This window comes from Rhinatrema bivittatum, chromosome 7 (assembly GCF_901001135.1).
Source record: "Rhinatrema bivittatum chromosome 7, aRhiBiv1.1, whole genome shotgun sequence".
NCBI classification, from domain to species: Eukaryota; Metazoa; Chordata; class Amphibia; order Gymnophiona; family Rhinatrematidae; genus Rhinatrema; species Rhinatrema bivittatum.
This window is the reverse complement of record NC_042621.1, coordinates 4,517,197-4,544,230: the sequence shown is the minus strand read 5'-3', so window position 1 is coordinate 4,544,230 and position 27,034 is coordinate 4,517,197. Positions and strand designations below refer to the sequence as shown.

Here is a 27,034-nt window from a genome sequence, read left to right as displayed (position 1 = left end):
ACTATCTACAATCTGGTGGCTTGCTCAACCCGAGGCAGCATTGATTCACCAGTGAAAAGTCCTGTCAGACAAATCTGAATTTTTTGATTAGGTGACTAGAGAATTGGATCAGGGAAGAGGGCTCGATGTGATTTACTTGGATTTTAATAAAGCTTTTGATATGGTCTCACATAGAAGCTCATGAACAAAATGAGAAGCTTGGTGTTATGGTTTTGAGGTGTTTTGAGTGGATTCTTGGGTACTGTGGGGATGACCACGCCCACGGGGAGGAGCCCTGTGAGAAGCCACAGTACTAGGCTATACTCAAGTTGCACAAACACAGAGTTCTGTCTTTTATTATACAGCTGATGTATACCACCAGAGGTGGCAGTAGTGAGATGATTCAGAGGTAGCAGTCCAGGGACCCTCGGCAGAGGGAACCCATCTCACCGAGATGGTATAGGCATTCCAGGTGTAGGTTCCCAGTGCAGCAGAGCTGTTGATGAGACAGACTGAGAAGTTAGATTACTCACTACGTTGGTGGCTGTATGGGTGAAGATTCCAGCAGGCAGAAGTAGTTGAATACAGGCACTGTACCAGGGAGAGCAGGCCCTCGAGGAGCGAGTACCTGATCCCAGATAGGCACCTGAAAGAGAGCAAAGGGGCCCCCGAGGAACGGGTACCCAAAGTTAGTGAAATACCCCAAAGGGCAGAGAGAGCTTCCTGTGGCAGTAAGGAAGTGGCAGAGTAGCTCAGACCGGAGGCTTTCCATCCATTCACGATCCATCACGATCCTTGCTAACTCTATTAGCTAGCAAACAAGGGCAGGCTAAATACCCGGATGGCGTGACATCACTCGAGGGAGACGCCCCCGAGGTTCCCACCATGATGTGGATAAAGACGTGGGTGGTGCGCGTGCATCCTAGGAAGCCATTAGGAGAAACATGGCGTGAGGCTTTGCCATAGCTGTTCCAGAGACGCCGGAGAGAGCGGCATGCAGACGCAGCAGTAGCCATCTTCCCAAGGCTGGCGGGGGGAGCAGAGAAAAGGGTGAGGCACAAAGGTCGAAGCCGTCTGACACCGACGGAAGCAACACTTGGGAATGGGTGCCAAGGTCATAGCATGGATTGTAAACTGGTTGACTGACTGGAGACAGCTTGTAACAGTAAATGGAACCTACTCTGAAGAAAGAACGGTGTTAAGTGGAGTGCCACAGGGATCGTTTTTGGGACTGATTCTGTTCAATATCTTTGTGAGCGACCTGGTGGAAGAGATAGAAGGTAAAGTTTGTCTATTTGCAGATTATACTAGAGATGTGAATCGTGTCCTTGATCGTCTTAACGATTGATTTCGGCTGGGAGGGGGAGGGAATCGTATTGTTGCCGTTTGGGGGGGGTAAAATATCGTGAAAAATCGTAAAATCGTGAGCCGGCACATTAAAACCCCCTAAAACCCACCCCCGACCCTTTAAATCTCCCACCCTCCCCCCAAATGACTTAAATAACCTGGGTGTCCAGCGGCGGTCCGGAACGGCAGCGGTCCGGAACGGGCTCCTGCTATTGAATCTTGTTGTCTTCAGCCGGCGCCATTTTCCAAAATGGCGCCAAAAAATGGCGGCGGCCATAGACCAACACGATTCCACGGCAGGAGGTCCTTCCGGACCCCCGCTGGACTTTTGGCAAGTCTTGTGGGGGTCAGGAGGCCCCCCCCCAAGCTGGCCAAAAGTTCCTGGAGGTCCAGCGGGGGTCAGGGAGCGATTTCCCGCCGCGAATCGTTTTCCGTACGGAAAATGGTTCCGGCGCCTCGCTGAACGACCTCCTGCAGTCGATCTCCTGCCGGCGCCATTTTCCGTACGGAAAACGATTCGCGGCGGGAAATCGCTCCCTGACCCCCGCTGGACCTCCAGGAACTTTTGGCCAGCTTGGGGGGGGGCCTCCTGACCCCCACAAGACTTGCCAAAAGTCCAGCGGGGGTCCGGAAGGACCTCCTGCCGTGGAATCGTGTTGGTCTATGGCCGCCGCCATTTTTCGGCGCCATTTTGGAAAATGGCGCCGGCTGAAGACAACAAGATTCAATAGCAGGAGCCCGTTCCGGACCGCTGCCGTTCCGGACCGCCGCTGGACACCCAGGTTATTTAAGTCATTTGGGGGGGGTTCGGGAGGGTGGGGGATTTAATTTAAAGGGTCGGGGGTGGGTTTTAGGGGGTTTTAGTGTGCCGGCTCACGATTCTAACGATTTATAACGATAAATCGTTAGAATCTCTATTGTATTGTGTTCCATTACGGTTTAAGACGATATTAAAATTATCGGACGATAATTTTAATCGTCGAAAAACGATTCACATCCCTAGATTATACTAAGATCTGCAACAGAGTGGACATGCCTGAAGGAGTAGAGAAAATGAAAAGTGATTTAAGAAAAACTGAAGAGTGGTCGAACATTTTGGCAGCTGGGATTCAATGCCAAGAAGTGCAGAGTCATGTATCTGGGGCATCCAAAAGAGCTTTATGTGATTGGTGGTGAAAGAATAATGAGCATGAACTGGGAGAGGGACCTTGGTGTGATAGTGTTTGATGATCTGAAGATGGCAAAGCAATTTGACAAGCTGATAGCTAAAGCCAGAAGAATGCTGGACAGCATAGAGAGAGGAATAACCAGTAAGAAAAAGGAGGTGATAATGCCCTTGTACAGGTCTTTGGTGAGGCCACACCTGGAGTACTACTTTCATTACTGGTGCCCGTATCTCAAAAAGGATAAAGTCAGGATAGAGGCGGTCCAAAGAATAACAACCAAAATGGTAAGGGGTCTGCATTGGAAGACCTATGAGGAGAGGCTGAACGATCTGAATATGTACATCCTGGAAGAGAGGAGGTGTAGGGGAGATATGATACAGACATTCAGATACCAGAAAGGTTTTAATGATGCACGAACTTCAAATCTTTTCCATTGGAAAAAAATCAGTAGAACTAGGGATCATGAAATGAAACTCCAGGGAGGACGACTCAGAACCAATGTCAGAGAATATTTCTTCACGGAGAGGGTGGTGAATGCCTTTCCGGAAGAGGTGATGAAAATGAAAACAGTGAAGGAATTCAAAGGGGCATGGGATAAACACTGTGGATCCCTGAAGGCTAGAGGTTAGAAATAAAGAAAAGAGTGCATGGGGGTACTGTTAATTCATCATCGCTCTTTGCTTCAACGGCAATGGGAAAAGGGGAATGGATTCAGACAGCAACCAACAAGGACCCTGACTTTTACGGTTTGGGGAACAAATAAACATGGGGATAACTTGCTGATGCAGCGCTTACTACCCTTAGGGCTGGATTTTCAAAAGGTTATGCGTGCCAGGCCTATTTTCAAAAGGCTCGGTGACGCGCGTAAAGCCCCAGGACGCGTGTAAGTCCCGGGGCTTGCAAAAAGGGGTGGGAAGGGGGCAGTCTGGGGCAGAGGCGGGGCCAGAGGCCTCTGACACAGTGGCCATTTGCTGCTGTGTCAGAGATCGCGTGCCGGCAGTCAGCAGCTGCGCACAACTTACTTCAGCCTCAGGGCTGAAGTAAATTTTGAAATAAAAAAAAGAAATCATCAAAGGTAGTGGGGAAAGGGTGGGGGAGGTAGGGGAAGGGAAGGGAAGGTGGGGTGGTGGGGTAAGGAAGTTCCCTCCGAGGCCGCTCCGATTTCGGCCTCGGAGGGAACAGGGGAAGGCAGCGCAGCTCGGAGCAGGCTCAGCACACGCAAGGTGCACAATTGCGCATCCCCTTGCACGCGCTGACCCTGGATTTTATAAAATGCGCGCACATGTAGGCCGCGTGCATTTCTTTAAAAATCTACCCCTTAATCACTAATATTTTTGATGCAGCCCCAACATTGCTCTCTGCTTCCACGGCAATGGTTAAGGGAAATTGAATTCAAGCAGCATCTGAGGACCCTGACTTTTATGGTCTGGTAAACTGATAAGCATGGGGGTAACCTGCACAGTGCAGCAGATATTGGCATAAGCCTGCTGGGCAGATTGGTCCTTTTCTGCTGTCATTTCTGTTTCTATGTTTCTCTATGTATTTTTTGTTTTTTTGACCTGGCAGTGTCCTTCTGTTTCTTTCTGCTTCCAACTCAGTCAAAACAATGGCTGGGATCTGGCACTTTGACCCTTCCTTGGCTACATCCCAGGGCTTATTTTTTTTTCACGTATTTTTTATCCCATCCCTAAATCCAGCCCTAGGTGTTGCTATTGCACAATGACTGAGGGCTCCCTCCTCACCGACAGCTGTGGACGCCACATCTGCAGCATCCCCAGCCGACCCGGGGAGTGGCAAAGATCTGAGCCAGCACTTGAACGCAGGTTCCCTCTTTAGGGCAGCACACGTGGCGCCGCGCTTCCAGGCTGGCATGAGGTCGGAGCTTTGAGAACTTTCCGGTAGCTCACCCTGGCACTTTATTTATTTCCATTACTTGTAGAGCTTCCTTAGAATTATAAAGTCATGTGCAAGGGAAGGGAGAAGCAAGCAGATAAGCTGGCAGTTTCAACTGCCCAGGCGTACGCGTCATGCGCGACATCATCCCCGCCGTCTGTGCTTTTGCCACCTGTGTGTTGACAGGGCACATCACAGACGGAGAACATTAGACCAGCAGATGGCTCTACGGTTCCCGGAGATCAGTGAGGGCAGGCCTGTTCCTCTCAACCCCCGGGAAACAGAAGAATCAGCAGCTGGAGTGACTCTCACGGGTAAGGAAGGGTGCAATTGTTAAGGAATGGAAGAGCTGCAATGTTCAATTTTTAAAGCCACCAGTTGTACAGTACTGTGAAGAATCATATATATCCATTCTCTTCTAAGCTCATTGCAATTCTTAGTTTTGAATTATTTGAGTTGTTAGAGCCATAAATTCAATAATGTAAAAGAAAAAAAAATAGAAACATTACACCAAAGCTTCCTGGTGACCCCACAGACAGTTGTTTTTTGTTTTTATACCTACAATGAATATGCATGGGATAACTGCATGTGCTGGTTCTCCAATATATGCAGATTGATCTCATACATCTTCATTGTGGATATCCAGAAAACCCAACTGGTTTTGGAATCACCGAGATGGGTTTGGGAAGCCCCACATTAAAATTACACAGCTTACTTAATTTTTACGAATGATGCTCCTCCGTTCCCCAAGGAAAATGGGACGTGCCATTGCTATTTTCTTAACATTTATTTACTTTTTTATTGATTGCTAGTTCCAAACATTTGATAATCCACCTTTTTCCCAAACTGGCTTCCGTGGATTACATACAGTCTGTGAGGATAGTCTGACCGGTACAAGCAATAAGGATAGACAACAGCCACACAAGTAATTAACATGTGTCCATCATAGAGTCAATTTCAGGCATAGTGAACGTTTCTTCCTCGGTAATGAACAGACTTTGGGAAGGCCTGGCTGAACAGCCATGCTTTTGCCTTTTTTTCCGGAAAGTGAGATGGGTTGGTTCAAGGCAAGGGGAAAGAGGCCTCTTGTTCTAGGTTTTGAGTGCATAGCAGCTGAAAGCCCGAAATCTTGTGCAGGCCAGTTTTGCAGAGGTCGGGGTGAGGTGGGGAGAGAGGAGAGAAGGGTCTTGTGGGAGGATCCGAGTTCTCTGTAGGGGGCAAGAAGAAGGGAGAAATACTCCGGGGCCTGCTTATTTACACAGGTAAAGAGGAAGCACAGGGTTTTGAATTTAATCCTGGTTTATGTAAAATAGGCATTGTGTGGTCTGTTGCTTTACCTCCTGCCAAGGTTCTGGCTGCAGGATTTTGTAAGAGTTGGTGCTAGGAAATGCCATTCAGTAGAGAAATACAATAATCAGTCCGACTGGCGATTGGCTAGGTTCACATTGGATTAACTAACAATAATCGAGCAGATATGTTTTTATAACTGTTTTTAGGGGACGCTGGGAAGACAGAAATACCCCAGGATAATACAGAGACATAATTGCTTTTCAAGTTTTCGTACCGAAAAGTTTGCAGAAATGTGACATGTTTTCTGGTTTCCCTCTTTTATTCCTGAGGTGTAATAATTAGTGGAGGCTTGGTCAAAGGAACAGTGCCGTGTACTGAAGACAATCGCAGAGGCCGGCTGTATTCAGCAAGGAGATATATTAGTGGTGACAAGCACTGATGTTGGCTGGAGCTCTTGCTTCCCTCTCATAGGGGGGCTAATCACAGATATTGGAGGCGTAATATCTCATGGTATGTATGGAACCAATCCTCTGGCCTGGTAGTGAGGTTTACTTTCGTAATTGCTTGGAAGAGCAGAGCTGTCTGGTGCATGATGTCTAAGGTTCTTCAGCTATAGATACATAATGGTTAACCTAAGGGTGCATGATTCCTAGAGTTTTTCACCTATGGATACATGTCTAGGGCTCTTCACTTCTGGATGCATTCCATGCATACTATAGGCAGGCTCTATAGCTTAATTTTTCTAACTGTGCTTCTCTCAGAAGGGCTCATTGAACTAATTTTTGCCCATAGTTCCAAAACAGGGATTCATTTACATTTTCAGGGATGCCAACCTGCAAAGCTGAAGTTTCATAAAACATTTCTCTCGTTTTCTGACTGGACTGATTTGAAAGGAGGGAGAAAAAATTATGTTTTTCAATCCGCTGTCCCTGCCTTAGAGCATGTCTTAGGAATCATTTTATTCAAGATAGGTGTCTATGTACTAACATACATTAAAATCAGTAGATACTACATTTGTTGAAGGCACATCCAAACTGAAAAGGCCATTTTTGGTTTGTTCTGAACGGAACAAACTGAAAATAGCCTTGGTTAAAAATTGTTGAAAATTTTTGGATATTTTCTTTTTTCACAGAGAAAACTGGACCCCCCTGGGACCTTGCTGCTGTTTCCTAGGGACACCTCTGGTCCCTCAAACCCCATCAGATAGCCAGGGCTTGGGCCTACCCAGCTGGGCTAAGTCAAGTCCATTCAGGACCTCCCCAGGACCCTCTAGCCCCACCTTCCACCCCTAGGAAATGAGCCCCCACACTTCACTTCTGTGGTGGTCTTGCCATAAGAAAGGGGCAGGAGCGATTCCCACTCATTCCTGCCCCACCACATCTCTTAAAAAATGATGCCCACTGGCACCAGAGTAATGTCAAAATGGCGCCGCTCTCAGAGCCAGCCAGTGTCATTTTCTTGGACAGCTGCACAAGAGAAGACAAACTTAAAGCTTACTTTTGTGGTCTGCTAAAATAAATCAGTATAAGACATCTTTCTGGGTTACTGGAGAATACTTTGCATTTCAAGGGTATTTTACCATCATTGTCCATATAATTCCAGGTGCTGTAGTTGCGAGAGAGTATGGACTGCCCTGAATTGTGAGTTGCAAAGGTGCAACCAACTTTCTTAAGTCAGGTATGTACTAACATGCACCTTGGCCTTGTTATTCTTTATTCTCTACTTTCCTTTGAGGGCAATGTGATAAGCTGTGCATTAAGACTGCTATGAAATTCAGTGCACAATTCCCTAAGTCATAGGCTAAAAAAAAAAAAGTACTCTCAAAGCAGTAGTAAATTGCATGCTAAGGCACCGGGCACTAAAAAAGTGCCCAAACACAAAAATGTAGTCCAAACCTGAGTTAAAATGTGCGTTCAGCCTTTTGCATAGGCTAAGTGCACATTTGAATGGGGGGGAGGGGGTCTCGTGGGCAGACAGTTGGTGGGGCTGGAAGGGGGTAGGGGGTCTCGTGGGCAGGGGGGTAGGGGGTCTCGTGGGCAGACGGGTGGTGGGGCTGGAAGGGTGGAAGCAGCACGATTCCTGGGCTTCTTTCAGCAGGCTGAGCAGAAGACTCTGGCGGAGGCACCCATGCTGCAGCTGTGCTGAGTCTCGGTCGGGATGGGGGAAGGGATGGGGGTTGTTTGTCCTCTGACCATGTGGAGCAAGATATGCTAGGGCGGTGAGGTGAGGGCTGCCTCTGCCCATCCCTCTCAAGGGCTCCACACCATCAGGAGGCGAGGTATAAGTGTAACAGGAGGCTCTGGGCACAGTGGGAAGATTCCCAGAGACCAGGAGGTGTCCCCCATAGGGTGACAGGCTGTAAAGCAGTCCTTGGAGTAAGGAGCGGCAGGCGCAGGAATAGCCGTGCAGAAGGTTCTCCGGAAGATGGCCCTGAGGGGGCGGAGCTGCAGCGTAGTGGACATAGACTGGAAGGCTCAGGCCAACCCATAAGGCAGGGAAGCCCGAGCTCGGTCTCAGCAGCTTACGTAGACAGGTACCCGGAGATCAGAGGAGAACCGGCTGAGCAGTAGAGAAGCAGGCCCAAGGAGCGGGACAACTGGCAGTAGTGGTATACCCTGAAGCAGGCCCCGTGGAGCGGGGGAGCTCAAGATAGTCTCTAGAGTAGAGAGCGCGGCCTGAGGAGCAGGAGAGTGTGGACAGTCTTAGCTGAACACAGGCACAACCCCGAGGAGCGGGGAAGGCCAGCCAGGAAGCTCACGAGTTGCTGCAGTAGTTCCAAGGGATATCCGAGGTAGGAGCTGGCAGCTGAATCAGGGACGCCCTCGAGGTTCCCGCCGAAGAGGCTTCAAAGGCGGGGCCTGTGACGGGCGCCCGCGCCTAGGAAGGCCCGACATCGAAGTAGAAAGTAATGGCATCCATGCCGCCATGAGGAGACCCGAGGAGCACAGCAGTGAAGGCAGGCCCGTGCAGCGAGCAAACCCGGGGAGGGCAAGAGCGCAGTGCAAGCAGTGAGTACTCGTGGTCGCAGTCGTCTGCGACCAACAGGCATAAGAGCTATTTATTTTGTTCAGTGACTTTTGCAGAGTCTCCAGGTCTCTCTCTGATGCACGGCTGCTCACTCACTGCTGCCTTTTTGTTTTTCAATTTAAACTTTTTGCAGTGAACAAAACAGTAATTACAGCATTAAACAGGTACAAAATATTGTCACTTCCATTTCAGTATACCCCACATATCACTCCCCTCACGAACCCCCCCCCCCCACCATACCCCCCTTCTGGATTCCTAAGACAAGATGCAGAAGAAAAGGACAAAAAACATCATTGGGCATATCACCTATATTATTTATTTATTTATTGTTTTTGTTATACCGAGTTTCATGATAGGCATCACATCAACCCGGTTTACAAATAACAAGGAGTGTAAAGCATAACGTAACGTAAAAAACAATATTTTCAATAAGAACCTTGAACTTTAAATACAGTGAATCAGAAAAAGGGAGAGGGAAAGTTACAAAAAACAAGGAAAATAAACTTGGGATGGAAGGGGAGAAATTGAACAGCACAATATTTACATATTAGAACAGGATAAGCATCAGCATTTAAAGAAAATAGTACAACTGCCCCTTGCAGCAGTTACGTATCCCCAGTTATTGATCTCAGATATTAAACCATATTGCAAACCAAGCTGCTATAGCCATTCTTGATATTATAAGGCTGTTTTCCTCTGCTAAGTATCCACTAACTATTAGGTTGTTGCTTTTCCCTGCATGCTATATAAGGAGCTCAGATTTTATCAAATTTAAGTACAGAATTATGCTGTACAGCAGAAATCCTTGCTAGAGGGTAGCACTTATGTAGCCTAGTGAATACCACATTTAAAGGAGGAGTCTCTTTTTGCTCACTGCTGCCTTTTTAAAGCTGGAAAACACCTCCCTGCTCCTCCTCTGGTAATGTCACAAACCTGCCAGCTTCTCTCCAGGGTCTGTGTGTGTGAGGAGCCAGCTGGGGCCAAACTTTGACAGAGGGGTTTGTGTGTGTAAGTTTGGAAGGGGAGGAGGGGAGAGTTTTCTGCAGTCCAAAAATGTAACAAGCAAGCTAAATCCCACCTTGACACTAATCGCCCTGAAGTCTGAACTCGTGCACTTTAAAGGACTACAATTCATAATATAACCACCCTCACTTTCTGCTTCTTCCGGGCACCTTGAAGTCGCAGCTGGAAAAGCACAAATCATGTTTTGTGCCCATAAATCAAGAAACGGGGAGTGGGAAGACAAATAGCCTCATAGCAGAAACTTTGCTCCAGTGCTGGGCAGCAGTAAACTTTCCAGTGTAAAGAGAGCAAGAGTTAAGCCAGCGCATCTCTCTGCACCGGGGAGCAGTAGCTAGTGCCTTGATTAACAGGGGATGTGCATGGAGGAGGACTAGGCTGAGCGCACACTTTTTGTGCACAGAACTCCCTGTTGCAAAGGGGAGTAAGGTTTGCACCCAAAAAAATGTGCGGGCAATGGTGGATAAAACCGCGCTGAGAGCGCACCTTATTACAGCAGTCTCTTTGTTACAGTGTATGCGCTGATGCCTCCAGCCAATTAGATTGTTTGACCCCATGGCTTAAAACCAAACCAAAGTTTGTGGAATTTTTGTATGTCCTTCCTCTTCTTATCGGTCTCTTAAATCCAAACCAAACATCACACAACAATGTAGTATCTGGCGAATGCAGGCTAAGTGTCGTAGCACTGCCCTCCGTGTATGTTTATATGTGGCATCATAATGGGCATTAGAATGACAAACCAGGCAGACTGGACCTGCTTTACATAATGAGAAAAAAACACTACAAAAATATAATCAGATTTCTTCTTATGTTGAACTATAAAGATATTATATTATAGTGACCATCATATAGCACAGGGTCCCGGATATTTTACATTGCCTCTTTATTCCAGCAGCAGTGGCATTTAGCAGATAAGTACTATCTCTGCTGACAATCATTCATGCAGATAAGTATCCTATCTGCTTACAATTATTAATATGAGATTTATGCTTAAATAGACAATGGTATCTCAATAGCGACTGATGATTATACCTCTCAAGCACACAGACGTTTTTTTTGCTCTAAAGGATCACCTGGTAAAATATCCAGGACCCTGTGCTATATGACGGTCAAAATTAGCACACAGAAGTTTTTTGCTCTAAAGGGTCACCTGGTAAAATATCCGGGACCCTGTGCTATATGATGGTTGCTATAATATAATATCTTTATAGTTCAACATAAGAAGTAAGAAATCTGATTATATTTTTGTAGTATTTTCTTATACACAGAGGTTCGATTTATTTTGTATTATTAAATAATGAGAGGCATCTTGCATGGTGTCAGCTGGCGAGCGGTGTGACCTGATTGGCTGGCAGCTAAATAAATGCTTTCTCATCATTTCACTGAGATTGGCAGTGTAGCCCATTGGTTCAAAAGGAGAATCATGAAGCCACTAAACCAGGCGTCCCAGTTCCACCCAGTTCTGTGATCTTCCACCTGCCTCCCAGCCTCTCTGAATTTAGATTTGGGGGACAGAGGCATTTTATCTGCTGACAGCAGAAGAGAAAATAGAGGTTTGCAGGGAAAAGCACTGTATAATATGAAGGACCTATGTACCATACCAAGAAGCCAGTAAATAATTTTTACAAAATGACTGCATGTTGTGCAATGATTTGCATTATTTGTAGGGGACAAAGTGATATTAGATGCATTCAAAGGAACTGTTCAGAAGCTTGCAGAAACCTAAAGCCTTCCAACCCTTTACTTGGCTGAATGTACTAGACAAACAGGTATTTTTCTATTCAAAAATTCAATTTGAGACTTTATATTAATAAATACTTTCCAGCACTGATCTCCCATTTTATTTTTCACAGAAAGCACTATTAACCAGAGCTTGACTAAGAATTTTTTTATCAGTCTTATGTTGTTATCTGACTTCTTTGGGAGATAGGGAAGAATATTTAATTAATTTATGTATTTATTTATTCGTTTTTATATACCATCATTCGGTTTAGCTATCACAACGGTTTACAGGATCAAAAAATGAACTTTCTAGAACAGCAGATGTGTTTGATAAGGTGTTAAAGGAATCCCCTCTATGAAGCAGGAGCAGGAGCTGTAGATGAAAGGCCACTGTTTATCAAAAGAAATGTGTTTGTCTTGTACTAGCACAGTATCTCACCTCCAAAGGAAGGGTGACCAACACACACCTTGGACTTCCTACTTCCAGCCTGATGCAGCCTAGAAACTCTCTTCATCTTATGTGTGATAAGAACTGTAGAACAGAAAAAAATAAGAGGTATCCTAAGGTAGGGACCTGCTGAATCAGAGCCGTGAAAGGATTTGGACTTTGCCACCTGGATGTGTCAACTTCACTGTAATAAAAAGGCAATCTGTGATTTGTTTTCTGAATGAATGTAAAACATATTAAAGACTGGGTGATAAAATGCGTTTTGTTTCTTTTTTTTTCAAGGTATTTTTTTTTAATTCTTGTTTTGGTTTGTTTAATGTTTATTTTGGTTCTGATTGTTTGCTCAACCAAAACGGCATCAGAAATGGTACCCTCCCCCCATCCCCCAGTTCATACTTACCCCTTCCAGGGGAGAAGGGTCTCTGATGTATAATGGGGCAGGAGCTGTCTCCAGTTCCTCCTACTCTGCTGGCTCCCCATTCAAAAATGGTGCCAGCTGGCTCTAAGGCTGCTACCATTTTGTACAGTATAAGGCTGTGAAACAAAAAGGTATCAGGTGGCGCCATTTTTGAACTGGGAGCCAGCAGGGCAGGAGTGGAAAGGGATCGATCCTGCCCATTTCTAAATCGGGACCCCTCGGAAAGGGTATGCAAGGTGCAGGGAGTTTTGCATTTGTTAGTTTTTTGTGTCATTGCCTTACTCAAACAAAAATAAAAACAGAGAAATTTTCTGGGTGGGGTGGGTAAGTAGTTTTGTTTAATTTAACAACAAATGCACAGCCTTGTGCAGTATTCCTTGGTGGCGTGTGATGCTTAAAAGAACTTTTTCCTATGCATTCAAGAGGATGCTCTCTCCATTGGCACAGCTCTGCAGGGTTTGTTTTTTTGCTTTAGAATTTTTAAATAAACAACGTCATAAAATGAACAGTAACAAGTTTCACATGTTTTTCCCTCTGTGTGTTTATTGGCCTAAAGGGACTGTTACCATGCAGCAGATTTACGAGCGTGCTACACCTGCACACGGGGAACCCGCAAGGTTCCTAGAATCGGTTTTATGGAATGGTACCATGTGTTTATGGTGTGCAAAATTGTTCGCTGTGTTTGCATGCAGGTGAAAGTTAGCTTGTGTTGTGCCAAGTTTATTTTATGCTACTAGGGTAGCATATTACTAGGATAGCATATTACTGAAGCCAGTTAGGCTCTTCGTTTTGCAGTTTGCCAACACCATCGGCGCCGATGGTAATGTAAACCCTGTTTGACGATCTGCACTTATTGGTGTATTCAGGGAGTCAGCCTGCATTTTAGAAATAGCAGTACAAGTTTGCGGAAGAGATTGCCAAAGCCTGCAGCCGTAGCATGGGTGCTGTTGGGCTGCAGCAGCGTCACCATTCTGGACCACAGACTTTCTATGGTAATGATGCCTCGATGCGCCCTGGCTTCTCCCAGGAGGTACTGCAGCTCCTCTTTCCACTGATTTGGGTCCCCTTAGATTTACGGTCGTTGTATTACGGGACTCTGGACCATCTGCTGTCCGGCGCAAGCTCACTAGATGTAGAGGGATTTCTGGACAGCACAATCAGTTCCTGATCCCTTTAAATCCTGTCTGGAGAGAGGCCCACTGCCAAATCCTAAGGAGAAAAAGTCAGTGCAGTCCTTTGTCTCACTCAGTTTTTCTTTCTAAGGCACTCTTGTTTGCGGCTAACAAATCACCCCCATCATTTGACATGGAACACTTACTAATGCCACCTCTTATCGGCTAATTAATATTTTAATTTTAAAATACAAGGGCCTATCTATCCCCGTCACAGTTGCTCAGGAAGATAAAAAGCAATTGTTTTGTGACGCACTCCATGAGCTAAGGCTATTGCCCTGTGAAATATCTTTATTTGCATTATGATACCAGGTTGACACATTTTTAATATGTATTTTCTTTTTTATTTTTTTTTTCTGCTTTAATGTAGTATTAAAATCATAATGAGCTCAGCAGGCCACTTTCCTGTTGTGGAGCCCAGAATCACAATCAGGAGGAAGCAAGTTCAGCTCTGTCTCCCTTTACAAAACTGATAAGGTTTTTGCTGCTGTTAATCACAGATGGCCAGGGCCAGTGGGAACAAGGAGCGACCCGACTTACCATTCAACAGAAACTTGTCAACATTTCATTGCCGTTCAGGGCTTCAGTCTGGAGGGAGCGGGGGGGCTCGTGGATGACCAAGAGCAATTTGCCTACAGGAATAACTAATGATGTCATCATGAGCTTGTGTGCTCCCTCCTCTGTCGCCTGGTGCACTGATAAAACAATTAGATCATGGGAGGCAATTGCTCACGTGTCACGCGTACAAAATAAGTTTAATGAGTTTGATTCTCACCTTTGCACTCATTTTTTAGACCCTTTATGGTGGGATTTTATTTTTTGGGGGGGGGGGGGGGCAGCAGTTTTATCTCGCTTTTTTGGGCTTCCTATCAACTGCTAGAGGGAGAACCCATCTTAATTTCCGAGGAAGATGCTCCGCCACTCATGCCAAGTCAGCGCTTCCAACAAGCTATGGTCAAATAACAGACATTGTTTTGGACCTTCTTCAACTCCTTCTTTCTAGTGGAGTCACTGGTTTTTCCCACTGACCTATCCTATAGTGCCCGCCTCACTGGAGCTAGTCATGCCAGGAGCTCCATCTTTCTCTTCACTAGAGGGCTATAAGCCCACCCCTGCGGGAGCCTCCACCTGCCTCATCTCTCCCTTCAGCTCCATGGAAAGGAAATTGCAGAACTCAGGGACCACTGATATGAAACTCCAGTTGGGGGCAGACTCAGAAACAACATCAGGGAATATTTTTATTCACAGAAAACATGGTGGGTGAAGACAGAAATGGTGACGTAATTTAAAAGGGCATGAAATAAACATAGTGGCAGGAGGATGGAAATGAAGCACAGGGTAACCTGTGGGAACTTTTCTGCATGGGGTTTACTTGCATGGTAGGGCAGTTACAACTTTAAACACCTTGTTGAGCAGACTGAATGGACCATTTTAGCCTATATCTGCCATCATTTACTATGTTTCCTGTCATCATCTTTAATAAAACAGTATCTTGAAGCCTCTTTAGGTCTAGACTGTTTTTCTCAGCACATAAAAAAAAAAAACTGTCACCAGAATAAACATTCATGTTAAGATAAAACATTGGCTCAGTGGTGTTTGACTTTTCGCAGAATAAACCATTCTGAAATCGGGGCTTCACTCCCACTCTTTGGAAATGGATTTGAGTGAAGTGTTGGGATCTTCTAAAGAGATCTATTAGAGAGATTTCTCCATGATCCCAAAGCTGAGAAACCCATGGAGTTCTTGATTCCTGTATCTTAGTGTTGTGTGTGTATCAATCACACCTCCTCCATATGTCAAGGATATTAATTGGAATAGGCAAACCATTGATTCTTATTCACATTAATCTGAACGTGTCATTGTTGATCTCCTCTGATTGGAAACATGGTGCTACTAGGTGGTGGATGCCACACTAGTTTTTCCATCTGCTTGCTTACCACATCTTTTACATTTCCTGCAATTTACTCTGTCCTTGAGAAATACCCCTAAAATGGTATGAAGTGACTTGTGAAAAGACCAGGGTGCTTGCAGAACAGAGCGTTGTGATGCAGGGAAGCTAACAGTTCCACCAGTGACGGCTGTGGAAAAATTCCAAACGTACTCCATTGGCGACAGTTGTTGAAACAGGGAATTCCACCATTGGTAGATTCATAAAATGGAATCCTGCAGTCTTTCAGTTGCATTTCGGAAATCCCCAAAAATGTGTTCCAATATTATGGAAACCTCAGTCCTATCAGCTTGAAGAGTAGGGAAATCCATAAGCTTCTCTATTGCAAGACTGGGAATAAGAACATGCCATACTGGGTCAGACCAAGGGACCATCAAGCCCAGCATCCTGTTTCCAACAGTGGCCAATCCAGGCCACAAGAACCTGGCAAGTACCCAAACACTAAATCTATCCCATGCTACTGTTGCTAGTAATAGCAGTGGCTATTTTCTGTCAACTTAATTAATAGCAGGTAATGGGCCTCTCCTCCAAGAACGTATCCAATCCTTTTTTAAACCCAGCTACACTAACTGCTCTAACCACATCCTCTGGCAACAAATTCCAGAGTTTAATTGTGGGTTGAGTGAAAAAGAACTTTCTCCGATTAGTTTTAAATGTGCCCCATGCTCCTTTACAATGATATTTATTTGAAAGTAAAACTTCATGTAGAGACTCCTTTGGGATCTCCACTAGTTGGCCTTAGTCTAGAGAAATGAGGGAGTGGAGTAAACCACTCACTTCAGCCCCCCATTGTGGCGGCTGCAGTGGTAGGCTCCTACCTGCTCAAGTGTTAGGCTCGGTGAGAGATCTGTGTGGCAGTTTTGGCCAGAAACTGAAGTAGAAGGATCTTTATCTTCTGTGTGTTCCCCTATTCCTGGCTGTGCATGATAGGAATCCACAACCTGGTAGGCGAGGGTGCCTCAATTTTTTTCAGATTCTTGTTTATGGTATTTTGACCTTTTATTTGTTGGGAGTTTTTCTGGATCCTCAATTCTGGCTCAGGGAGAGAAACCCCCCCCTGTCTTGGGAAGGATAGAATGAGCGAAGATCTGCTGAATCTATTTCAGGGCAGTAGTTAGACAGTGATGAATGACTCTGAGTATTTTTTTAAATTGTGAGAGAGTGTGTGAGAGAGTGTGAGAGAGAGTGTGTGTGTGTGTGTGTGAGAGAGTGTGTGTGTGTGAGAGTGTGTGTGTGTGTGTGTGTGTGTGTGGGGGGGGGGGGGGGGGCGGAGTTTTTGTTCACTCAGGAATGAGGTAAGGAGAGGAGCACTGGAGCTTTCAATCTGAAAGTTCCCACTGGCGCATCAGGAAAGGAGAACTAGGAGTGGGAGGATTTTTCATCTGGAGGCCCCCACCGGAGTCTGCCCTGGGAAGAAATAAACGGAGAGTGGGTGACAGCAGAACATCTGGACCTCAGGTATTAGTGGGCAGGGAAGCTGCTGCCATTGATGGGCGATCCTGTTATTCCATTCCCTGGAGCAGCGGGAGGGACCGGGAGCCACGCGACAGCCCAGTGGGTCGCCGAGCACCGGCAGGGCTGTCGCGTGGCTCCCGGTCCCTCCCGCTGCTCGTTCTTCCCTGCTGCCGTTGCCGCCGGTGCTATCAGCACGTCCAAGCCCAGCGGGAACGGCAGCGGTGCAAAAAAAAAAAAAAAAAAGCTGTGGCATCCGCGGCTGGGCCTTTTCTTCCTCCCCCCCCTCACCTGACCCGGAACAGGAAGTGGTGCGCGGGAAGAAGAAAGGCCGTGCCGCGTGATAAACTAGCAGCGGCCGCTGCAGCATCGGTCGGCCCCCGAGCTATTACAGCAGACGGTAATCGGGAAAGGAGAGCGCAGCAGGAGCCTCCCGCGGCCGATGGGAGTCTTCCTTCTTGGCCTGCGGGGGCTGGAGGAGGAGGAGCAGCTACCGTTTGGCTCGGGGGGGGGGGGGGGAGAGGAAGTGAGAGAGAGAAGCAGCCAGCCTGCCTGTGTGTAAGTGAGAGAATGTGTGTGTGATTGAGAGCCTGTGTGTAAGTGAGAGAATGTGTGTGTGATTGAGAGCCTGTGTGTGATTGAGAGCCTGTGTGTAAGTGAGAGAATGTGTGTGTGATTGAGAGCCTGTATGTAAGTGAGAGAATGTGTGTGTGATTGAGAGCCTGTGTGTAAGTGAGAGAATGTGTGTGTGATTGAGAGCCTGTGTGTGATTGAGAGCCTGTGTGTAAGTGAGAGAATGTGTGTGTGATTGAGAGCCTGTGTGTAAGTGAGAGAATGTGTTTGTGATTGAGAGCCTGTGTGTGATTGAGAGCCTGTGTGTAAGTGAGAGAATGTGTGTGTGATTGAGAGCCTGTGTGTGATTGAGAGCCTGTGTGTAAGTGAGAGAATGTGTGTGATTGAGAGCCTGTGTGTGATTGAGAGCCTGTGTGTAAGTGAGAGAATGTGTGTGTGATTGAGAGCCTGTGTGTGATTGAGAGCCTGTGTGTAAGTGAGAGAATGTCTGTGTGATTGAGAGCCTGTGTGTGATTGAGAGCCTGTGTGTAAGTGAGAGAATGTGTGTGTGATTGAGAGCCTGTGTGTAAGTGAGAGAATGTATTTGATCAAGAGTATGTGGGTGATTGAGAGAAACTGGTCAGAGAGCTGATGTTTGTGTATATGTGAGAGACAATCAGGTCGATACTCTAAGGCCGCGGTAGAAACAGTGCGGCATTGCCAGGCGCACCCTCGTTCCCCGCACGCACAGTTCTCTTTACCTAGCGCTCGATACTCTCTTCTAATTGCATGCAAATGCATGCCGCGGCTGCGAAGCCTTAGGCAAGCGTTAGGCCCGCGCAACCCATTTTACTGTATAGAGCGCCTATACAGTATCCTGGGTTCGCGGACCTAACGCTTCACGGCCGCGCTGGTACCTGTCATTTCAAATGACATTTGAAATGACAGGTACCAGGAAGTGGACAGTTATGTTCCCCGATGCTTGGCAAACTATCCCCCAGCCCCCGCTCACCTGCCCTGGCCCCGTCCAGTCTCCGGTGCAGCCCCAGTCTGTCTCCTCCTCCCGAGGCAAAAAAAAACAAAAAAACGAAAAAGTAGCAAGGCTCGGGCCTGCTACGATAGTCCCTTCTTCCTTCTCCTCTCCTCCCGATTTCGGTGCTCAAGGCGGCCGGGTGGGCATACATTCATCCAGGCAGAGGGAGCCGGCGGCGAAAGCGGCCTCCGGCTCCCTCTGCTTGGATGAATGCACGGCCCCCGCCGGCAGTGAATGAATGCCCGTGCGATTTCGGCTCTCATGCCTTGAGCGCCGAAATCGCACGGGCATTCATTCATGCATCAAATTCCTTATAGGAAAACCTCTTTCTAACAAATAAGTTGATCTCCAGCCTTTTTTTTTTTTTTTTAAATCAGAAAAAGACCACTGAACCCTAGTCATAATGAAAATAACTTTGGCTCCTGAATGGGCAACCGATTAGACTGGGATAAACAGAAACAATGCCTGTACGATTTCGGCGCTCAAGGCATGAGCGCCGAAATCGCACGGGCATTCATTCACTGCCGGCGGGGGCCGTGCATTCATCCAGGCAGAGGGAGCCGGCCGCTTTCGCCGCCGGCTCCCTCTGCCTGGATGAATGCACGGCCGCCTTGAGCGCCGAAATCGCACGGGCATTCATTTACTGCCGGCGGGGGCCATGCATTCATCCAGGCAGAGGGAGCCGGAGGCCGCTTTCGCCGCCGGCTCCCTCTGCCTGGATGAATGCACGCCCACCCGGCCGCCTTGAGCACAGAAATCGGGAGGAAGGGAGAAGGGACTACCGTAGCAGGCCTGAGCCTTGCTACTTTTTCGGTTTTTTTTTGCTTCGGGAGGAGGGGACAGGACTGGGGCTGCACCGGAGACCGGACGGGGCCTTGAGCGCCGAAATCGCCCCCATTTTTTACACTTTATTCCCGTTTTAATTTTCTAACACCACACTAACACCAAGTAGAGGGTGGCGGTAAACTAACAGGTTAAGGACGCGGCAAAATAGCGGGTTACAAAGGAGATAATCTGAGCGCGCGTCACAGTATCGGAGGGGAATAGCTAATTCCTTCAGTATACAGCTAATTCGTTCATTTACATATCATATACATGCTTCGTGCGGAAAGGGTTATGTGTCTGTTTTAAGAAGCGCTAAGGACGCGTGAAACTGGAGACTGTATCGCTGGATCGCCTTACGCGTCCGAATTGTGCGCTCCCAGCTCGATACAGACGGGAAATCCTCAACCGCACGTTACAGTATCGACCTGAATGAAAGTGACTGCTCAAGGAGATGACTGATGTGTATGTGAGAGTGTGAGACAGTCAGGGATGTGTGTGTGTGTGTGTGTGTGTGTGTGTGTGAGAGAGAGAGAGAGAGAGAGAAAAAGCATGGAAGTGAGAAATCTGGGTATGTGAGAAAGCATGGGAGTAAGAAGCCTGGTGTTGTGGGGGTGTATGTGAAAGAAAGCATGGGAGTGAGAAGCCTGATTATGTGAGAGAGAGCATGGGAGTGGGAAGCCTGTGTGTGTGCATGTATATGAGAGAGACTGGTTGGTAAGGTGACGGTGTGATTGGTGTGTATGTGAATGTGAGAGAGAGAGAATGTGATTCAGGGAATGAGAAGCCTGTGCATGTGGAGAGCGAGCATGGAAATGAGAGAGACACTGGGTGTGTGTGTGTGTGTGTGTGTAACAGAGAAAGTGATTATGGGAATGAGAAGCCTGTGCATGTGAAGAGAGTGAGCATGGGAGTGAGAACCTGGGTGTGTGTGAGACACAGCATGGGAGGGAGAAGCCTGTATATGTAAGACAGAACATGGAAGTGGGAAGCCTGTGTGTGTGTGTATGCATGAGAGAGATCAGGTGACGGGTGTGTGTGAGAGAGAGAGAGAAAGTGATTATGGGAATGAGAAGCCTGTGCAGGTGAAGAGTGGGCATGGGAGTGAGAAACCTGTGTGTGTGTGAGACACAGCATGGGAGTGAGAAGCCTGTATATCTGAAAGAGAACATGAGAGTGGGAAGCCTATGTGTGTGTGTATATGCATGAGAGAGATCAGGTGACTGGTGTGTGTTTGTGTGTATGTGAGAGAGAGAGAAAGAAAGTGATTATGGGAATAAGAAGCCTGTGCATGTGAAGAGTGAGCATGGGAGTGAGAAAGCTGGGAGTGTGTGAGATACAGCATTGGAGTGAGAAGCCTGTATATCTGAAAGAGAACATGGGAGTGGGAAGCCTGTGTGTGTGTATGCATGAGAGAGATCAGGTGACTGGTGTGTGTGTATGTGTGAGAGAAAGAAAGTGATTATGGGAATGAGAAGCCTGTGCATGTGGAGACTGGTGAGTGTATGTGAGAAAGAGAAAGTGATTATGAGAGTGAGAAGCCCATATATGTAAGTGGAACACGGGAGTGGGAAGCCTGTGTGTGTGTATGGCATGAGAGAAACTGTTCAGGAAGGTGACTGGTGTGTTTGTCAAAGACTGGGAGATGATTGGTGTGTGAGAGACAGAAACTGGTCATGGGGGCATGACTGGTATGGAGTGAGTGTGTGTGTGAGAGACATGGGCCCTAAGGAAGAGGACCATGAGTATAGAGCTTAGCCACTACTGCTGCTTCTGGTGTGTGCTACAGCCTGCATGGAAGAGGAGTAGGAGAGCTGCTGGAGGGGGTAAGTAAAGGTGGCTTTTTAAGTTTATTTTTCTTGATTGACTGCCATTTTAATTATTTAATATTATGTGATGTGTCTGCTTTTTTTGAAATATTTTATTGGTGTTTGGAGAATTTTTAATAGTTTTTATGAGTTTTTAATTGTTGGATGTATTCTGTTCATAGCTGTTTTGAAACATTTATTCTGCTTATTAGTATATTTTTACAATTATTTCTGTATGGGGATCTATAGCTGCTTGCTAGTTCTGTTTTCCTAATAAGAGGTGTATTGGTTTTTTTAGGGCCTGATTTAATATTTGTAGTGTTGCCTTTTCATAGATAGGGTTACTCCTGTTTGAGTGTATTCCATAATACAGGTGTAACTGTGTGTGGATTAGTTTATGTGCATTACTACAGTTCCTGGGAGTATGTTAGGTCGGTTCTGTGTCTGTTACAGAGATATTTTACTAGCATGTAAGTGTTTTATCAGTCTTATTTGTTGCGTTTTCTCAAGAGGACATGCATTGGTGGTAAACTACTGTCTTTTCATAAGTAGGGCTATTGAGCCTGAAAGTAGAAGGAGTTTGAGTTGCTGTTACTGAGATGACACCAGAACCAGAATATCTTTTTTGTAGAGTGAGTTGAATGGGGAATGTCATAATTCTGCTTTACATCCATTATTGTGGATCAGGGGGGTTCCCGTGGATGCAAACTGTACATTTACATCTAGCCCTGTGACGATCATGGGTCAGTGTGTCACGCATGTGAGAACAATCTGTCAGGTGTGTCCCGACAGAAAAAAGGTTGAGAACCACTGCCCTGGAGAGTAGGACTTCTCGGAGCCCAGATACTAAGGGACACGTTTACAGATCAGAAGTCATGGTAAACATTGAATGGGTATATGGATGTAACAAACAAGTAGGTATGGCACCAAATGATTACTAATGAAAACGTGCAGCAGTAAAGTTTTAAGTTGAAACACCCATCCTGAGCTTTGCGCCTGGTTGCTTGGCAATTATCTCCATTCACGCTACATTTACTGAGCATCACATACCCCGAAAAGGATTATCCCCTGCCTCTTGTGTCTTGGAAGTCTATCCTCTCCCCCCCTCCACCCACCCCTTTCGGAGATGTCCCAGGGCTGTTTGGACTGTGCAAGGATCTTGCCCCGGGACTGTGTGACCCCCTACCTTTCCAGGAAAACCTAGAAAACGGGATTACATTCATTATGCATTCATTCCTAGAAAGAGGTTTCTCCCTACCCAAATCAACCTGAAATCTCTTTTTTTTCTGATGAGACATTTGAAAGTGGGAAGCTTTCCAGCAGCTCATAAAATACATTGAAATGCAATAGAAATGACAGGAAAGTGTGTCTTTCTGATTCAAATTCAGCAGCGAATTAACAATGACAACTCTCCAGAATACAAAGATACTTTTGGCAGTCAGTACCATGACTCAGTAACTTTTCGTGAGCAAACTGCTTTTCTCCTTGCTGCCAGACTGAATCTGGGTTGGCGCATTTTTACCAGATTTTAGTAACTCTGTGGCCTTTGGGCAGACTTGTTCAAACATGCATTTAATTTCAAATAGAGATTCCAAATACTCTGTAGCAGATGAGAAAATGGTTTTTTTATGCTTTTTTTTTTTTTTTTATCTTGCTCAATGTCTGAATATGCAATAGAATGGGAGCTACATTTTACAGTCTGTGAATATGTGTTTTTAGGATAAGGAGATGAGCTTACATTGCTACTTTGTTGCAGACAAGATGACAGTATAAATTGCTCTTTTATGAAGCATAAATACAGAAAGATTTTAGACAGCATTCAAGACTACTCATGAATACTTGAGATGCTATTTATTCTGTGTATGCTAGTGCCAAGAAAAGATCTTTGCCAAGACAAGTGTTGAATCTCATTTTTTTTTTGCCTATGTGTCCATGAATCTAATCCTAATTTTGGAACCTGTTTGGTGTTCTGGATAACAATCATTTCTGGATCAGTTATTTCAGATCAAATATCTTTCACCCTCTGTCTTTATTAGCTTATATATATATATTTGTGGCTGTTGATTCAAGAATTTTTGGCCTTTTTTGGACTGTCTGTCCGAGCCACCAATAATTTTTTTTAAATTATTATTATTGCAATATATTAGCTTTGGTGCAAATAGCCATAGGATCAAACTAAATCATGACTGGGTGGCATGGATCAAATGTTGCTTGGTTGCTTTTTGCTTGTCTTGTTTGAGTAACTTTTCTCATATTCACCAGGGGTAGGCAATCACGGTCTTCAAGGAGCACAAGATCTTGTTGTTAGGGGGGATCAGCAATAAATATATTTGAATAATTGTTCTAAGAAACAGGTTAATTTGTATATTGTGGATACCCTAATAATCAGATTGATTTGCTGCCCTGGGGAACCAGAATTTCACACCCTTGTCATTTTACCCGGGCTGGATTTGCATCTCATTCCTGAGATTGGGGGGGGGGGGTCCCTAAAGCAGCAGTGTCACTGTCGCCAAAGGATCAGAACAAATTTAAAAAAGAAATTCGGTGTGGGGCCTGTAGCTGCCCACTGCACGCTCAAGGCCCTGCCCCATGCACGAGTTTCCATAGTAATAGGAAGCCCATGTGGGAGGAGGAGGCAGGGCCTTGAGCATTAGGCAGAGCTGCAGGCCCCACATTGAATTTCTTTTTATAAGTTGCTGCTGCTGCTGAGGGATCAGGACACAGCTGCTTTGGGTAAGTGGCTGTGAGGCACGCTTTGCTAGACACATAACAGCAGTGACAATGATTGGGCACCGATCTTATAGAGTCATTCATCAAAATGCGATATGGCGTTAATGCACGCGAGGTGAGGTGTTGATGGCGGTTTACAGTCTAGGGGCCAGTTTACGAACAGCACAGAACACCTCGGAGAACATTTGACATCATTTGGAGTGAGGAAAGTCTCACAGATGAAATTTTGTACTCTGTTATCTCACACTAGCTTGATGGTACCCTGTTATAGAGTTGTACATCTCACTCTACATGTGAAACTGGCCCCTAAACCTTAAAACATCAACACCTCACCTCGACCTATTAGATGGCCCTCTTATAGAGATAGAAATACTTCCCTACTGGGGGGGGGGGGGGGGGTCCTTGTAGTTAGTCTCTCTCTCCTTCCTTCCTTCCTGCAGGATGTGACTGTTAGGGAGCGCTAGGAGAGCAGTCCCATTTGAGGGGAATGCGTGTCCTTGGACCACGGCACGACCCTAGAGACTCCAAGGCGGTACCGAGGCAGGCCGAGACGTGTCCAAGCATGGGTGGAAACTGATGGTTCGAACTCTCCACTGGACCTGCACGCTTCAGGAAGACCAACAACGCAATGGTGGTCTTTGAACATGGAGACTCAGACAAGGAACTTGGACCATGGAGACTCAGACTAGACTGAAGATGAAGCCCTTTTATAGGGCTGGACCAGGAGACGCCCTAGGAGACGTCATCAAGTGGGGCCCAGGGCATATCCGGCCATGGGCCCTTTAAATATGGTAAGGAGGCGTGGCCCCCACGCCTAGAGAAGCAGGCAGGAACAGAGGCAGCTCAGGAGCAGGGTCAGGCTGGTGGCGGCGTTCCTGCCTCGGAGAACGCTGACTTGCAGCTCCCTGCCGTGAGGGATAGCGAAGCTGGGAGAGGCCTCCTGGCTGCTTAGGAGGTCGAAAACGTGGCGGTCCGGGCCACGGCAGTGCAGCAGCAGTGGTGGCCTCCTGGCTGCTTGGATGGTCGGCAGTGTGGCGGTCCAGGCCGCGGAAGTGCTGGGAAGGGAAGTCGGCGGCAGGCCTCCCGACTGCGTCGGAAACGGCTGCTAGCTGGAACGGAGCAGAAGAGGTGAGAGGCTGCTTGCGGCACAGCCCTCATGCAGAATCACAACAGTGACAGGGTGCACTAAATTTACCATAAACACACCCTTTTTGTTAACTATTTTTTGATGAATCTAGGGGTAAATTTGGCTTCAGAGGTAGTTATATGTGCTGCATTTTACATCACTGTATTGCACTGGTAGTTTTATGCATTTTATTAAGTGTAAAACCCACCTGTCTAAGTGAAACTAGCTCAAAGTGAAGAGCAATGTGATAACCAGAATAAAACAAAGTTGTTCAACATTTGCAAAATACATGCTAATAAAAAAAATCTGAAAAATGCATAATTCATTGTTAAAAATCATATAAACAAAAAATGCAAAAAAAAAAAAAATAAAACATATCATTAAAACATGAAAGAAAACAGGAAATAACCTGGTTTTCTGCACAGTTTGAACAATATTCCTCTGGCCTTGTTGGAGCAATAAAAAATTTTTGAAAAAAAATATGCGTCTTCTTAAGGTCTTGAAATCAGTTTACAGCCAAATTTCAAATGGAAGCCAATTTCACAAGGGAGACTTTCAAGAGGTTTTGGGATGGGCTTAGGTCTTTACTGCAAGAATGTGTTCTCAAATTTCTCACCGCCGTGCAACTGGTTTGGGACCCGATTCAGGGAGCATTTTTTCCCCAGGGACACAAAATGGTACATCTGCTCCATTTTCAAAGATGAGGAGCTGTACACCCACTGTGCTTTTATGCACACAGATAAGGACAGAGTTTCACTCATTATCTGATATCTCAAACTCCATCTGACTATGAGATTGAATATCCGGCTAGGTGCCTAAATACGGTAAATCCCGGACTATCTAAACGTCTAAAATACTGACAATTAGGTACGTTTATCCAAGTTATTTATCTAGCGCTAGTTAGATATCGCATGCCTAACGGGTCCCGTTGCACAGGCGTCTGACAACCATGCAAGCTTTTTGAAAACCAAGGCCTGCCTTTCCAGAGGCACAGCTCCCAAGCACCAAAAGATTACCCCCACCCTGACCTGTTACACACCAAGGTGTCCCCCTTCTATTCTCTTCCTCCGCTACATTTTCTGAACGTGGCTAGGAAGTAAAAGGTCGATGAGAGCGATCTGTGGCTGTGTGGGCTGAAGCAGACCCTTTAACATTTCAGGAATAAAATCACCATTAAAATGCCCGGCGTCTGCTTCCAGAACCCTAATGTCGCATGGAGAAAGACACAAAGTGCAACGCAGGTTATGTGTGAGCATCAGAGCATTTTATTAAATTACCTTTAATTTAGCAAGAGAAAATAACTTGGGGGGTGGGGGAAGAAGGGTTTTCTTCATCTGGACTCTGATCTCTGCTCCCTTTCTTCTTTAAAATTATCCTTTCACTTTTTTGTCCCAGAGATGACTTGATTGTGGCAGGGGGCAAAGAGCGGCTGTCTGGAGCTGTGCTAGTTCTGCAATTCCCAATCCTTTTTTTTTTTTTTTTAAACTAAATTTACAGCTCCCCTGAAGGAGGACTCGGGCCTCCCAGGCTTCCATTCCAATGTAGGACTTTAAAAATGCGGGTTAGGTTAGCCCGGAGCCTGCTAACAGGTTGGAATAATTAAACTCAAAGCTAGGTGTTAATGGCTTTCACATTTACTTGCCAATTGTCTTCATGCTTGGAAGAGATGCATGTGCCAGCTGCATAAAATGCTTGCCAGATAATTATTCTCTTCATGTTCTGCCATCCAAGATGTGAATTTATTCCTTCAGTTTGTTTATCTCAGCAATCAGCAGAAAGATCTTTTTGAAAAAAAAATGTTAAGGTACTTAAAAGAAATCTGTGCAATATTTCAAAAACTCACATGGAGAATAGTAATATTTGTCTTCTACTAATACTTTCAAAGAGTTGTTTTAAACAAAAATTAAATGGTTTGTCATTCCCTAAGCAGTTGGGAGCAGCCCTGTTCACACACTGCAACAAACTAGGGAAAGGGCTGCATCTGATTGGTCCATTCTTATTATGAATATGATATCATCAGTGACATCATGCATAGCCTTACCCAATAAGACACCAGGCTGAGTCACTGGTAACAGCTTTTT

At 46.0% G+C, this 27,034-nt stretch overlaps 1 long non-coding RNA gene across 1 annotated transcript; it reads left to right on the top strand.

Annotated features, from left to right (window-relative positions):
• Positions 1-4,903: 4,903 nt before the first annotated feature.
• Positions 4,904-12,128, top strand: LOC115096086. The gene is made up of 4 exons (XR_003857955.1): positions 4,904-6,185; positions 7,278-7,352; positions 11,390-11,491; positions 11,871-12,128. It is a non-coding gene; the product is annotated as an uncharacterized LOC115096086 (long non-coding RNA).
• The last annotated feature ends 14,906 nt before the right edge of the window (positions 12,129-27,034 follow it).